The sequence below is a fragment of the Elephas maximus genome, chromosome 6, assembly GCF_024166365.1.
Source record: "Elephas maximus indicus isolate mEleMax1 chromosome 6, mEleMax1 primary haplotype, whole genome shotgun sequence".
NCBI lineage: Eukaryota > Metazoa > Chordata > Mammalia > Proboscidea > Elephantidae > Elephas > Elephas maximus.
The window spans coordinates 117787235-117802345 of NC_064824.1; positions in this window are offsets into that span (position 1 = coordinate 117787235).

Here is a 15111-nt window from a genome sequence, read left to right on the forward strand (position 1 = left end):
ATTCTCTTAAGAATCAATTCCATCATGTAGGGATAATATGTTTTCCTTTTAGTGTTCAACTAAAGCATTTTTGGACTTCTCTTCCTCCATCTGTTCCCTTAAGTGCTGGCATTTCCTTGAGTCTGCCGCTGGCTTGCTTTTCTTTGCATTCTGTTCCCGTACCTAGACAGTTTCTTGTATTCACCCATTTAGTTTCCACTCGTGTGGATGGAAACCCTGGTAGCGTAGTGGTTAAGTCCTACGGCTGCTAACCAAAAGGTTGGCAGTTTGAATCCACCAGGTGCTCCTTGGAAACTTTATGGGGCAGTTCTACTCTGTCCGATGGGGTTGCTGTGAGTTGGAATTGACTCAACGGCAATGGGGGCAATGGGTTTTGGTTTCATACATGAATAGGATCCCCAGGTGGCACAGTTAAGTGCTTGACTACTAGCCAAAAGGTTGGCGGTTCAAACCCACTTAGAAGCACCTTGAAAGACAGGCCTGGCAACCTGTTCCAAAAGGTCAAAGCCTTGAAAACCCTATGGAGCAGTTCTACACTGCACACAGGGGTCTCCATGAATTGAAATTGACTCCATGGCAACTAACAACAACATAATGCGGATGTCTTAACCCCTTTCCCAGAACTTCCAACTAGGCATCTCCACTTGAGTATCCCACGGGTACCTTCTGCTCATTGTGTCAGAAATCCTATTTCCACTCTACTCCACCCCCTGCATCAATCCCCAAATAACAGGCTCTTTCTGTATTTTTCATCTCACTTGCTGGCACCACCAACTACACAGGCCTACTTCTCCCTCACCCCATACCCAATCACCAATTGCTGCCAATTTGGTATCCTATTTCTTGACTCTTAGTTATCTGAGTGCTGCCATAACAGAAATACCACAAATGGATGGCTTTAACAAAGAGAAGATTATTTTCTCACTGTCTAGTACGCTAAAAGTCCAAATTCAAGGCATCAGGTCCAGGTGAAGACTTTCTCTGTCAGCTCTGGAGGAAGGTCCTTGTCCTCAATCTCCCTCTGGTCAAGGAGCTTCTCAGGTGCAGGGACCTTGTGTCCAAGGGACGCGCTCTGCTCTGGGTGCTGCTTTCTTGGTGGTATGAGGTCCCCAACTCTCTGCTTGCTTCTCTTTTATCTCTTAAGGGATAAAAGACCACACCCCAGGGAAACTTTACATTGGATCAGGGAGGTGACCTGAGTAAGGGTGGTGTTACAGTCCCACCCTAATCCCCTTAACATAAAATTACTATCACAAAATGGAGGACAACCACACAATACTGGGAATCATGGCCTAACCAAGCTGATACACACATTTTTGGGGGGACATAATTCAATCCATGACAACTCTGTTGCCTCCATCATAGCCCTGATTTAACCCTCCTCTCACTTGGCCACTGCAACAGTTTCCCTGCCTCTACTCTTGTCCCTTATCCCAAATTCACACCCAACAAGACGGCTGTTGTTAGGTGCCATTGAATCAATTTTGTCTTATAGCGACCCCAGGTAACAGAGTGGAACCATTCTTTTCCCAGTTTTACAGAGGAGGAAATTGAGATTTAGTGAGGTAAAATGGCATGCCCAAAGTCACACAGCTGGTTGAGATTAGTATAAATGAGGTATTTAAAAAAAGGCCAAGCCCATTACCTTCTAGTCTGTTGCAACTCATAGCGACCCTATAGGACAGAGTAGAACCACCCCATAGAGTTTCCAAGGAAAGGTTTGTTTGTTTTGAAAGTGTTGTTGCATCCTACAGACTTCAAGAAGAGGAAAAAAAATGTCAAGAGACAAAATGAACTTCTCTTGCAAGAGTAATTTATTCTAGACTCTTTAAACAAGCAGAAGTAGGAACAGGATAATAGTAAAAATTGATACAATTCTCTCCATTAGAATATCGATCCATATTCAGTGAAATTAAAGAAGATGGATACAAACAGGAATGCCCCCTTTAAACAAAAACTAGAGCTTGCTAGAAATTAAAAAAAATAAAATCACATTCATGCAGAAAAAGAACCTCCCCCCCACCAAAAAGTTCAAAAAAGATCTTCTCAAAGTTATCAAATAAGACATGAGATTATTTGAACAAGAAAGACAGAGAATGTCATGGATTGAATTGTGTCCCCCTGAAAATGTGTATCAACTTGGTTAGGCCATGTGTGGTTGTCGTCCATTTTGTGATTTTGATTTTGTGTTAAGAGGATTAGGGTGGGATTGTACACCACCCTTACTCAGGTCACCTCCCTGATTCAATGTAAAGGGAGTTTCCCTGGGGTGTGGCCTGTACCACCTTTTATCTCTGAAAATATAAGAGGAAAGGGAAGCAAGCAGAGAGTTGGGGACCTCACACCACCAGGAAAGCAGCACCAGGAGCAGAGCCCGTCCTTTGGGCACGAGGTCCCCGTGCCTTAGAAGCTCCTTGGCCAGGGGAAATGTGAGGACAAGGACCTTCCACCAGAGCTGACAGAGACAGAAAGCCTCCCCCTGGAACTGACACCCTGAATTTGAACTTGTAACCTACTGGACTGTGAGAAAATAATCTTCTCCTTGTTAAAGCCATCCACTTGTAGTATTTCTGTTATGGCAGCACTAGATGACTAAAACAGAGGGCAATATTTTAAATTAGATTATGCCTATCTCCTTAGCATTCTCCTGAAGTATTATACCAGAAAGAGCTTTTTCAGTAGTACAGAACTTGCCCAAGAAATACACCTGCAACTCAACAGTGACACCACTGATGTACCTTAAGAAACCACTTTTTTAAAAAGAGAAAATGATTTCATTTTCAATGATTTCTGAGTATATTTTTCATTTTCATTGGTGTTTAGCTTTTTACTTTGAAATGATACCTTATTGATTTTATCTTCTAGTAATTTGTATTAAAAGAATGGACTGTATACTTAATCTTTACATTTTTATAAGCTTATTTTTTATATTTTGTTGTTGGCTGCTGTTGAGTTGGCGACCTCATGCACAATGGAACAATGCTGCCCAGTTTCCTGCCATCCTCATGATGGGTTAGAGAGCAGACCATTGTGATCCATAGGGTTTTCATTGGGCTGATTGTCAGAAGTAGACTGTCTTCCTAATACATCTTAGTACTAGTTCAGCATCACAGCAACACACAAGCCTCTGCTGACAGACAGGTGTTGGCTGCACATGAGCTCCACTGACCAGGAGCCAAACCCAGTTTTCGCACATGGAACTCTACCACTGACCCACCAGCGCCCTCTCCATATCTGAGCAGAGGCGCTTAAAAGCCGACTGGAAGCTCTCGGCAAAGTCAGGACTCAAGTGTTGGTGATGATGTGGTAGGGACAGCCACTTTTTTCAGGTTCCCCAAATATCAATATTTGTGCATCTTTTCTCTTAGCCTGGTCTGTTCCCCCGGAGAATAACCTTGTAATCTCCAGCCTAAGCCTGGCTGCCAGGGCTCTAGAAACCACACAAAAGAAGGCTTGGGGTCTCTTCTTTCTGGTTCACTCTCTCTCTCCACAGACTATAGCAGCCTCCTTTTGGGGTGTGAGAAGGGTTGCCTGACTGCCCAGGACAGTGAGGGAATCTGGGGATCCAATTGCTCCTTATATAGATTTTAACCTCATTCTGTTTTCAGCTGCATCCTTCCACCCCCACCTTCAGGGTACTTGAGGTTTCCAATTCCCAAGCCTTTCCGAGGTTCTGCAGTCCAAACCTTCTTGCTCCTGCTCCTGATTGGTCAGCATTTAGGTTTCAGCTTCCTCAGATCCCCAGTCAATATCCCTTTTGTATTAGTTTTCCATCTTCTACAATGTTTTTTGTTGTATTTCCAGGTATGTTTCTTCTCCTGTTCTCTTTATTCCTTTATTTACTGTTATTTTAGAGGGGTTTGGGAAATGAGAAAACATGAAATGTGCATGTTTAATCTATCGTATTTGACAGAAAGTCCGATTTCCACCATTCCAGCCTCTTGTACACTCAGTTGCCCAGTGCTCTCACTTGTGGGAATAATCTGTAACATTTGCAATGCCCTTCTCATGCCATTCCTTCTGTCTAGAATACTTTTGCCATCTTGTCTGCCTGGAGAACTCCCGGGATCCCTCCCCAGCTTCACCCCTGGACATTACTGGTTCCCTTTTCTGTGTTCCCATAGCCCTTTGTACATCCATCAGAGCATGGTTTTCAAACTGATGGTAGATGCCCATTACCGAAAAAAAAAAAAAAAAAAACCAAATGCACTGCCGTCAAGTTAATTCCGACTCATAGCGACCCTATAGGACAGAGTAGAAGTACCCCATAGGGTTTCCAAGAAGTGCCTGGTGGATTCGAACTGCCAACCTTTTGGTTAGCAGACATAGCTCTTAATCACTATGCTACCAGGGTTTCCAGATGCCCATTAGTGGGTCATAAAATCAATTTAGTGAACCTTAAACAGCTGTTATTTTATATTTATATATACTGCGATGTATTGTAAGATGAGATTACTGTGGATCAAGGTTGAAAAAATTGGAAAGCCACCGTATCATGGCACTTCTCAATTTGAATTCATTCTTTATGTATCATTACTACTAGACATTGAACAACTGAGGATAGAGACCATGAGTTATTCACCTTCCCTATCCCTAACGCATCGTGCAGACTCTGACAAGGCTTGGTCAATATTTGCTGTTGTTATTAGGTGGTGGTCGAGTCAGTACCAATTCACAGCAATCTTATATACAACACAACAAAATACTACTCAGTCCTACATCTACCACAGCCTCTACCAGACTGAGTCCAGTACAACTAGATGGTGCCCAGCTACCACTAATGACTGGTCTGAACAGGGATCACAATAGAGGGTCCTGAACACATTTGGAGAAAAATGTAGAACAAAATTCTAACTCACAAAAAAAGACCAGACTTACTGGCCTGACAGAGACTGGAGAAACCCCGAGGGTACGGCCCCCGGACACCCTTCCAGCTCAGTAATGAAGTCACTCCTGATGTTCACCCCTCAGCGAAAGATTAGACAAGGCCCATGAAACAAAATGAGAGTAAAGGGGCACAACAGCCCAGGGGCAAGGACTAGAAGATAGGACGGGACAAGAAAGCTAGTAATAGGAAACCCAAGGTGGAGAACCGAGATTGTTGACATGTTATGGGGTTGTTAACCAATGTCATAAAACAATACGTATGCTGTTTACTGAGAAACTAGTTTGTTCTATAAACCTTCACCTAAAGTACAATTAAAAAAAAAGGAATACTGCCCAGTCCTTGAGCCATCCTCATAATCGTTATGCTTGAGCGCATTGTTGCAGCCACTGCGTCAATCTCTCTCTTTGAGGGTCTTCCTCTTTTTTGCTGAACCTCCACTTTACCAAGCATGATATCCTTCTCTAGGCCCTAGCGCCTCCTGGTAACATGTCCAAAGTATGTGAGATGAAGTCTCATCATCCTCCCCTCTGAGGAGCATTCTGGCTGTACTTCTTCCAAAACAGGTTTGTTTGTTCTTCTGGCAGTCCATGGTAAGTCCAATATTCTTCGCCAACACCACAACTCAAACTCTTCAATCTTCATTATTCATTGTCCAGCTTTTGCTTGCATATGAGGTGATTGAAAACACCGTGGCTTCTGTCAGGTGCACCTTAGTCCTTAAAGTGACATCTTTGCTTATTTAGTGGATTGAATATATATGAAATCACTGTGTAACCTGCAAGATATTATGAATTTGAAATATTTTCCTAAATTAGGAGTCTAAAATTAGCTCATGGGAGAGCTAGGCCACCTGAGGACAAGTGGCTGAGTGTTGTCACAAAGGTTGTATATCATGTACCAGAGAAAGCAAGGCAGACCTTAGTGAAGACACAGCCAGAGCTGTGCTAGTCTACTAATCTCCTGGGATATAAAGCCAGTTCCAAGCAAAGAGTTTTCCCATCCTGGTTACCTCTCTTGTTGTTGTTGTTAGATGCTGTTAAGTCAGTTCCAACTCTTAGCGACCCTCAGTGCAACAGATAGAAACACTGCTCCATCCTGCACCATCCTCACAATTGTTACGCTTAAGCTCATTGTGGCAGCCACTGTGTCATTCCGTCTCATTGAGGGTCTTCTTCTTTTTCACTGACCCTCTACTTTACCAAGCATGATGTCCTTCTCCAGGAACTGGTCCCTCCTGATAACATGTCCAAAGTATGTGAGATGAAGTCTTGCCATCATTGCTTTTAAGGAGCATTCTGGCTGTACTCTCCCGAGACAAATTTGTTTGTTCTTCTGGCGGTCCCTACTATATTCAATATTCTTTGCCAACATCATAATTCAAAGCCATCATTTCTTCTTTGGTCTTCTTTATTCGTTGTCCAGCTTTCACATACGTAGGACACAATTGAAAGCACCATGGCTTGGGTTAGGCGCACCTCAGTTAACTGACATCTTTGCTTTTTAACACTTTAAAGAGGTCTTTTAGCAGATTTGCCCAATGTGATACATTGTTTGATTTTTTGACTGCTGCTTCCATGGGCGTTGATTGTGTATCCAAATAAAATTAAATCCTTGACAACTTCAATCTTTTCTCTATTTATCATGATGTTGCTTATTGGTCCAGTTGTAAGGATTTTTGTTTTTATGTTAAGATGTAATCCATACTGAAGGCTGTAGTCTTCCATCTTCATCAATAAATGCTTCAAGTCCTCTTCACTTTCAGCAAGCAAGTTTGTGTATCTGCGTATCCCGGGTTGTTAATGAGCCTTCCTCCAACCCTGATGCCCTGTTCTTCTTGATATAGTCCAGCTTCTTTGATTGTTTGCTTAGCATACAGATTGAATAAGTATGATGAAAGAATACAACCCTGACACACACCTTTCCTGACTTTAAACCACACAGTATCCACTTGCTCTGTTCAAACAACTTCTTCTTGGTCTATGTACAGGTTCTGCATGAGCACAATTAAGTGTTCTGGAATTCCCATTCTTGGCAATGTTATCCATAACTTATTACGATCCATACAGTCAAATGCCTTTGCGTAGTCAATAAAACACAGGTAAACATCTTTCTGGTGTTCTCTACTTTCATCCAAGATCCATCTAACATCAGCAATGATATAGCCCTCATTCCACATCCTGTTCTGAATCTGGCTTGAATTTCTAGCAGTTCCCTGTCGATATACTACTGCAACCGCTTTTGAATGATCTTCGGCAAAATTTTACTTTCATGTGATATTAATGATATTGTTCAATAATTTCCACGTTGGGTCACCATTATTTGGAATGGGCACAAATACGGATCTCTTCCAGTCAGTTGGCCAGGCAGCTGTCTTCCAAATTTCTTGGCACAGACGAGTGAGTGCTTCCAGTGCTGCATCTGTTTGTTGAAACATCTCATTTAGTATCCCGTCAATTCCTGGAGCCTTGTTTTTCACCAATGCCTTCAGTGCGACTTGGACTTCTTCCTTCAATACCATCGGATGTTGATCATATACTACCTCCTGAAATGGTTGAACACTGACCAATTGTTTTTGGTACAGTGACTCTGTGTATTCCTTCCATCTTCTTTTGATGCTTCCTACATCTTTTAATATTTTCCTGATAGTATCCTCCAAATACTGTTCCTTCACTATTGTAAATCGAGGCTTGAATATTTTCTTCAGTTCTTTCAGCTTGGGAAATGCTGAGCCTGTTCTTCCCTTTCGGGTTTTCTAACTCCAGGTCTTTGAGCATTTCATTATAATACTTTACTTTGTCTTCTTGAGCCGCCCTTTGAAATTTTCTGTTTAGTTCTTTTACTTCATCGTTTCTCTCTAGCTACTCTATATTCAAGAGCAAGTTTCAGAGTCTCTTCTGGTGTCCATTTTGGTCTTTTCTTTCTTTCCAGTCTTTTTAATTACCTCTTGGTTTCTTAATGTATGATATCCTTGATGTCTTTCTACAGCTCATCTGGTCTTCGGTCATTAGCGTTTAATGACTCAAATCTATTTTTGTGATGATGTCTAAATTCAGGTTGAATATACTTGTCATGCATTGAATTGTGTCCCCTAAAAATATGTGTGATTTTGGTTAGGCCATGATTCCCAGTATTGTGTAATTATCCACCATTTTGTCATTTGATGAGATTTTCCTGTGTGCTGTAAATCCCATCGCTCTGATGTTAATAAGATGGATTAGTGGCAGTTATATTGATTAGATCTACAAAATTAGATAGTGTCTTAAGCCAATCTCTTTTGAGATATGAAAGAGAGAAGCAAGCACAGACCCATGGGGAGCTCGTACCACCAAGAAAGCAGTGCCAGGAGCAGAGTGTGTCCTTCGGACCTGAGGTTCCTGCACTGAGATGCTCCCAGACCAAGGGAAGACTGATGACAAGGACCTTCCTCCAGAGCTGACAGACAGAGAAAGCCTTCCCCTGGAGCCGGCGCCCTGAATTTGAACTTCTAGCCTACCAGTCTGTGAGAGAATAAGCTTCTCTTTGTTAAAGCCATCCACTTGTGATATTTCTGTTACAGCAGCACTAGATAACTAAGACAATACTTAAGGTCATACTTTGGCTCTCATGTACTTGTTCTAATTTTCTTTAACTTTAATTTGAACTTGCATACAAGTAATTGATGGTCTGTTCCACTGACAGCCCCTGGCCTTGTTCTGGCTGATGATATTGCGTTTTCCGTGGTCTCTTTCCACAGATGTAGTCAATTTGATTCCTGTATGTTCTGTGTGGCCAGGTCCATGTGTGGAGTCACCATTAATGTTGGTGGAAAAAGGCATTTGCAATGGAGAAGTCGTTGGTCTTGCAAAATTCTATCACGTGATCTCAGCAACTTTTCTATCACCAAGGCCATATTTTCCAAGTATTGTTCCGTCTTTGTTTCCAACTTTCATATCCCAATCACCAGTAATTATCAAGGCGACTTGATTTCATCTTTGATCAATTTCAGACTGCAGAAGTTGGTAAAAATCTTAAATTTGTCATTTTTGGTATTAGTTGTGGGTATGTAAATTTGAATAATAGTTGTATTAACTTGTCTTCCTTGTAGGTGTATGGATATTACCCTATCACTGACAGCATTGTACTCCAGGATCTATCTTGAAACGTTCTTTATGACAATGAATGTAATGCCATTCCTCTTCAAGTTGTCATTCCTGGCATGGTGTACCATAAAACCAGACCCACCAGTGCCCTCGAGTATGACTGTCTAATTCAAAATGACCAATACCAGTCCATTTCAGCTTAGTAATGCCTAGGATATTGATGTTTACGCATTCCATTTCACTGTTGATGACTTCCAGTTTTCCTAGATTCATACTTCGTACATTCCATGTTCCTATTATTAATGGATGTTTGTAGCTGTTTCTTCTCATTTTGAGTCATGCCTCACATCAGCAAATGAAGGTCCTAAAAGCTTAACTCCATCCATGTAATTAAGTTGGCTCTACTCTGAGGAGGCAGCTCTTCCTCAGTCATATTTTAAGTCCCTTCCAACTTGAGGGGCTCATCTTCTGGCACTTTATCAGACAATGTTCTGCTGCTATTCATCTCTTAGATATTTGAACATCTTACACTGCTGCAATATTTGATTATTGATAACCCATGGAAAGATCTGGGATTCTTCACAAGCACTCTGGGAAAATCATTACTTAAGATTCATCCTCTTTTCAGTTGTTAAGATTTTGGGGAGGCCGTGTTGTATAATGAACTTAAGCAGAACTAAAATCTGGGTTCAGATCCTGTCTCCATGAACAAGTTAATTAATGTGTCTTAACCTCAGTTGCCTTCTCTGCAAAATGGAGCTCAGTAATAAATACTTCAAAAAGTTTTCATGGAGAATTAAATAAGCTAACACATGTGTAACGGCAGGACATGGAACTTAAAAATGTTAGTTTTCTTTCCTTTCTGTATGATGTTGGACCCGTACCTCATGCCACATACAAAATTTAACTAAAAATGGATCAAAACCTAAATGTAAGATTTAAAACTATAAAACATTTAAAACATAAGAGTAAATCTGTCTCTTTAAGAGTTAATTCAATGAAGCCAAATTATTAATGGGTGGGACCAAGTGCTTCACAACAAAAGATAGCTGAATGTCCATCAACAAAAGATAGCTGAATGGATGAACAAAATGTGGAATATTATTCACTCATAAAGAGAAATGAAATCCTGATGCATGCCACAGCATGGATGAACCTTGAAAACATTATCCTGAGTGAAATAAATCATTCACGATACAACAAATACTACACGATCACATTATAGGCAAATGTATAGAGATCAAAGTTTATTAGCAGTTGCCAGGAGGTGGGGAGAAAGGCGAGTCATTGCTTAGGGTGCATTGCTTACCGGTGGTGGAAATTTTTGGGAAAAGATAGTGGTAGCAGTTGCATGACACATGATGAAAGAAGTTAATGTCCCTGAATTGCACATGTAAAAATTGTTGAATTGGCAAATGTTTTGTTTTATATATATATATTTTTTTCTTTTTCACCACAAGTAGAAAAGAGAGAGAAAGAAGAGTTAATTGAGGGAAGGAACATCACCGAGACAGATATGGTTAAACTAATTGTTGAGTAGAACTGGTGCTGAGACAACCTTGCTGACCCTGTCTGCTTTAAACCTGCTGGAGCTGAAATAAAAGGTGTTGGGCTATGATTCCAAAACCAAAAAAAAAAACCAAACCCATTGCCGTCGAGTCGATTCCAACTCATAGTGACCCTACAGGACAGAGCAGAACTGCCCGGTAGAGTTTTCAAGGAGCGCCCAGGTGGATTCAAACTGCTGACCTTTTAGTTAGCAGCTGTAGCACTTAACCACTACACCACCAGGGCTATGATTACATCTGCTAATTTGTAGAGGAGCCTATTTATGCTGTTCTATCAGAGGCTACAGCTCAGAGTTACCCACAGCTGCAGTGCAAAGCTGCCAGCAAGTCTTTGTTGTTCTAGAATAAAACAGACTTAAACAATGCTCAATTGTTAGTTGATATCTTCCGAAACGGTTTGTTCAAGGTGGAATGTTAACGGATTTCTATCAGTGTTCTCCTGTGTTCAGGAAGCAAAGAACCTACGTTTAAACTATGTACTGGGGAATGGTAACTGATATGGATTGAATCATATCCCCGCCCCCCACCCTGGAATATATGTTGAAATCCTATGCCTTATACTCTGCATGTAATCTAATCTAATCATCCTCCATAATGAAATCTAATGTAACGTAATCAATCAGTTGAGGTCAATCAGTGTAGGGCGGATCCTAAACCTAATCACTTCTGATTTATGTAAAGAGCAGCATAGACACGGAGGGATTCAGGAACATACTGGGGAAGACAAATGCCACGGGAGGATCATCAAGAACCAGGGCGTGCCTGAGGCTACCAGCAAGGAAGAAGTCGGCTGAGACCTTGAATTGGACTTTTAACTTTCAGAGCTGTAAGAAAATCATTTTTGTTCTTTCAAGCTACACTCTCGTGGTATTTGTGTTACAACAGTACTAGCTAACTAAGACAGTGACTATGATCTGTTCATCACCCCCTTTAAATCTTGAGAAGATAATACCACCTATCCGGAAAGCTTCTGGGCTGTGAATCAGCATGAATAGCTTAGCCTGTACTTTTGCCCATCAGGCAGGAGATGTTTTGCCCGAGAAAACAGAGACTGTGGGAACTTTGCTCTCTCTTGTGGTTGCTGGGGTCTCTGAGGTAAGCCCGTTACAGCAGTTAAAACATTCTGACTTATGCTTCAGAGAACTGGAAGATTTTATTTTTAGGGTTCCCCAAGGTTTTGTTCTCTGAATATTCATACAGTGGGAAGGAAAAGAGGCAGCGTTTATCTTTGAGAAGTCTGGTGCACACAAGGTTCCAAAAGCTGGAAGCCTGCAATTCTAAGCCACTAATGAAGAGTAGAGAAAACACATGAATAAATAAAATTTTTGAGACCAAATGATTATAGTTTAACATGAGTTATTCTAAATCTGACAGTTATATATTAAAACAAAATAATGGCATTTATAAAGTCTTAGAAGTAATTTTCGACTCGACGGCACTGGGTAGAAGTAATTTAAAATTAAAAATAAATAAGCACAATGCTCTTGCAGCAAAATATTACTATATCAGGATCCTTCCCAGAGCTGAGGGGATCTCAGCAATCATCTCTTTGCTGCCACCACCATATGCAGACAATACACCAGGAGAAAAGTTCCAACCGGGTGAATCAAATGCTCATTTTTATTAAAACGAGCGGCCATAACAGATGTATCAGCAAGGAAATTTTGGGTTGCAAATCAGAAAATCTTGGTAACAACAAGGACATTTGCTCTCTTACATAACAAGAGTCCAGATGTGGCATCCAGGGTTGGTTAATTCATCAAGGACCCTTCCATCTTCCCTCTCTGCCATCTTCAGCATGTTGGCTTGTCTTCTCTGCCTGGCTTTCCCCATGATCACAAAATGGCTGCCCAAGTACTAGATGTCACAGGTAACGTTCAAAGCAGAAATAAAATTCTCATACAAATAGTACAAACATATCAAAGTTTTATTTAAATTATTAATGAGGGAACCGGTAGAGAAGATAAAAAGTTGATTGGGTGTTTTTTTGTTTTGCTTTCTGCAGTTGGAAATTTTCATTCTTTTTTTTTTAATTGTGCTTTACGTGAAACTTTAGGACAAATCAGTTTCTCATTAAACAATTAATACACGTATTGTTTTATACTGGTTGCCAATCCTGCGACGTGTCAAGACTCTCCCCTTCTCACACTGGGGTTCCCCATTTCCATTTGTCCAGCTTTCCTGTCCCCTCCTTCCTTCTCGTTCTTGCACCTAGGCGGGTGTACTCATTTAGTCTTGTATACGTGGTTGAGCTACAGGTGTTATTGCTTTATAAACCAAACCCCACTGCCGTCGAGTTGATTCCGACTCATAGCGACCCTAGAGGACAGAGTAGAACTGCCCCATAGAGTTTCCAAGGAGCACCTGGCAGATTCGAACTGCCGACCTTTTGGTTGGCAGCCATAGCACTTAACCACTATGCCACCAGGGTTTCCTAGTGTTTTATAGGCCTGTCTAATCTTGGCTGAAGGGTGAACCTCAGGATTGATGTCAGTACTGAGTTAAAAGGGTGTCTGGAGACCCTACTCCTACGGTTTTTCCAGTCTCTGTCAGATCAGTAAGTTTGATCTTGTGAGTTTGAATTTTGTTCTACATTTTCCTCCCACTCTGTCCAGTACCTCTATCATGATCCCTTTCAGAGCAGTCAGTGGTGGTAGCCGGGCACCATCTAACTGTCTTGGATACCTGAGTGTTTTCAGGAAAGAAATGTATATACATCAATAAACAAGAAAAAATTACTAGGTTACATACATAACTGATTAACATTCTATGGGCAAAATATCGCAATATCTTTAAGATTAATTTCTCTTCAAAGCTATACAAAAACAACATCTTAATGATTCTGCAGGTTAATGTAGAGCTGTAAACTCTCTGGTTTTATTAGTAGTGGATCATGAGTCAGATATACGATGAAAACAAAGTTATATTCCCATGAATATCAGAAGAAGGTCAAGCAGGCTTATTAGAAAAATTCTAACATTCTATTAGAAGAAATAGAGCAATGATTATTTTGTCTTTTTCAGTTGGGGATAAATTTTTCTTTTAGACATAAATTATATGCCTTAAATTAATCACAAGAGAAATGGAGGCAGTTTTATTGACTTGCAGCAGTTTTTTTTTTTCAAACTACAGTTACAACCCATTAATAGGATGGTGGGCTAGGAAATCAATGAATTGTATGTGACCAGCTTTTTTAAAAAATAAAATAGACTATCAAAGTGTATCAAACATAATAAGATTAAGCATCAGGTTTGTGTGCGTGTGTGTACGTGTACGTACTGGGTTATAAAATGTAGTTCCCAATGTGGGTAATGATTAAAAAGCTTGAAAAACATGACCTAGATCATTCAAGTCTCACTCCAGGGGCTGTGACACAATTGCTTAGAGTATAATGATTAAAACCAGAGTTTGTCCTCTGTTGGGGGAATAGGCTGGTGGGTAGACAACCAATGGAGTGGGCTACAGTAGGAGATTGACAGGATGATACTTGATTCTGTTGTCCTAATCCTCAAACCGCACAAGCTAAGAGGAATACTGTACACAATCTTGGCTACTGACTTTAAATGACCCACCATCACTTCAAGCTCAGGACGGTCTGGTTATCATAAAACTCATTTGTTGTCCAAGTCAATTCTGACTCATGGCGACCCCAAGTGTTTCAGAGTAGATCTGCACTTCACTTGGTTTTCAATGGCTGTAATATTACAGAGGAGCCCTGATGGCACAGTGGTTAAGAGCTCGGCTGCTAACTAAAAGATTGGCAGTTTGAATCTACCAGCTGTTTCTTGAAAACCCTATGGGGCAGTTACTCTGTCCTATAGGGTCTCTAAGAGTCGGAATTGACTCTATGGCAATGTTTTTTTGGTAATTTTTCAGAAGTAGATTGCCAGGCCTTTCTTCCCAGGTACCTCTGGGTAGCTTTGAACCACCGACCTTTCAGTTAGTAGCTGAGCACTTAAAACTGTTAGTACCACCTAGGGATTTCCATTATAAAAGACATCTTTTATTTCCTCTTGTGGCAGAAACTACTAGTTGTCTCCCCAATTTCTGTTTCCCTCATTGACATAATAATCGAAATTGCATCAGAGCACATGGCCACCAGGCCAAACTACATTTCCCAGGTTCCCTGGAAGCCAGGTACAGCCATGTGACCAAGTTTTGGCCAATGCAATGTGCCCAGAAATGAAGTACAAAAATTCAAGGTTATGTCCTTAAAGGGTGGGTTATGCTCTCCTTTTCCTGTCCTTCATTCTGCCCGAGACATGGACCAGCTGGGACCACATGGATAAAGACATTGCATTAGAAATGGTGGAGCAACAAAATGGGTGTCCTGGTCCCTGCTGCCAGCTGCTGTCATACCAGTCCCAGATTATTACACAAGCAAGAAATTAAACTACTTTCTTATTTATGCCACTGTTATTTCTGAGTCCCTCTTATGGCAACTTAACCTATATCCTACCTAATACCATTTTATCAATGGAAAGATGGCAGAAATTTGAAGGGTTAAGGTACATAGACATTTGGCACATTAGATTTTAAGGTGTGTGGACTTTAAACTGTACTCCCAAACAACATA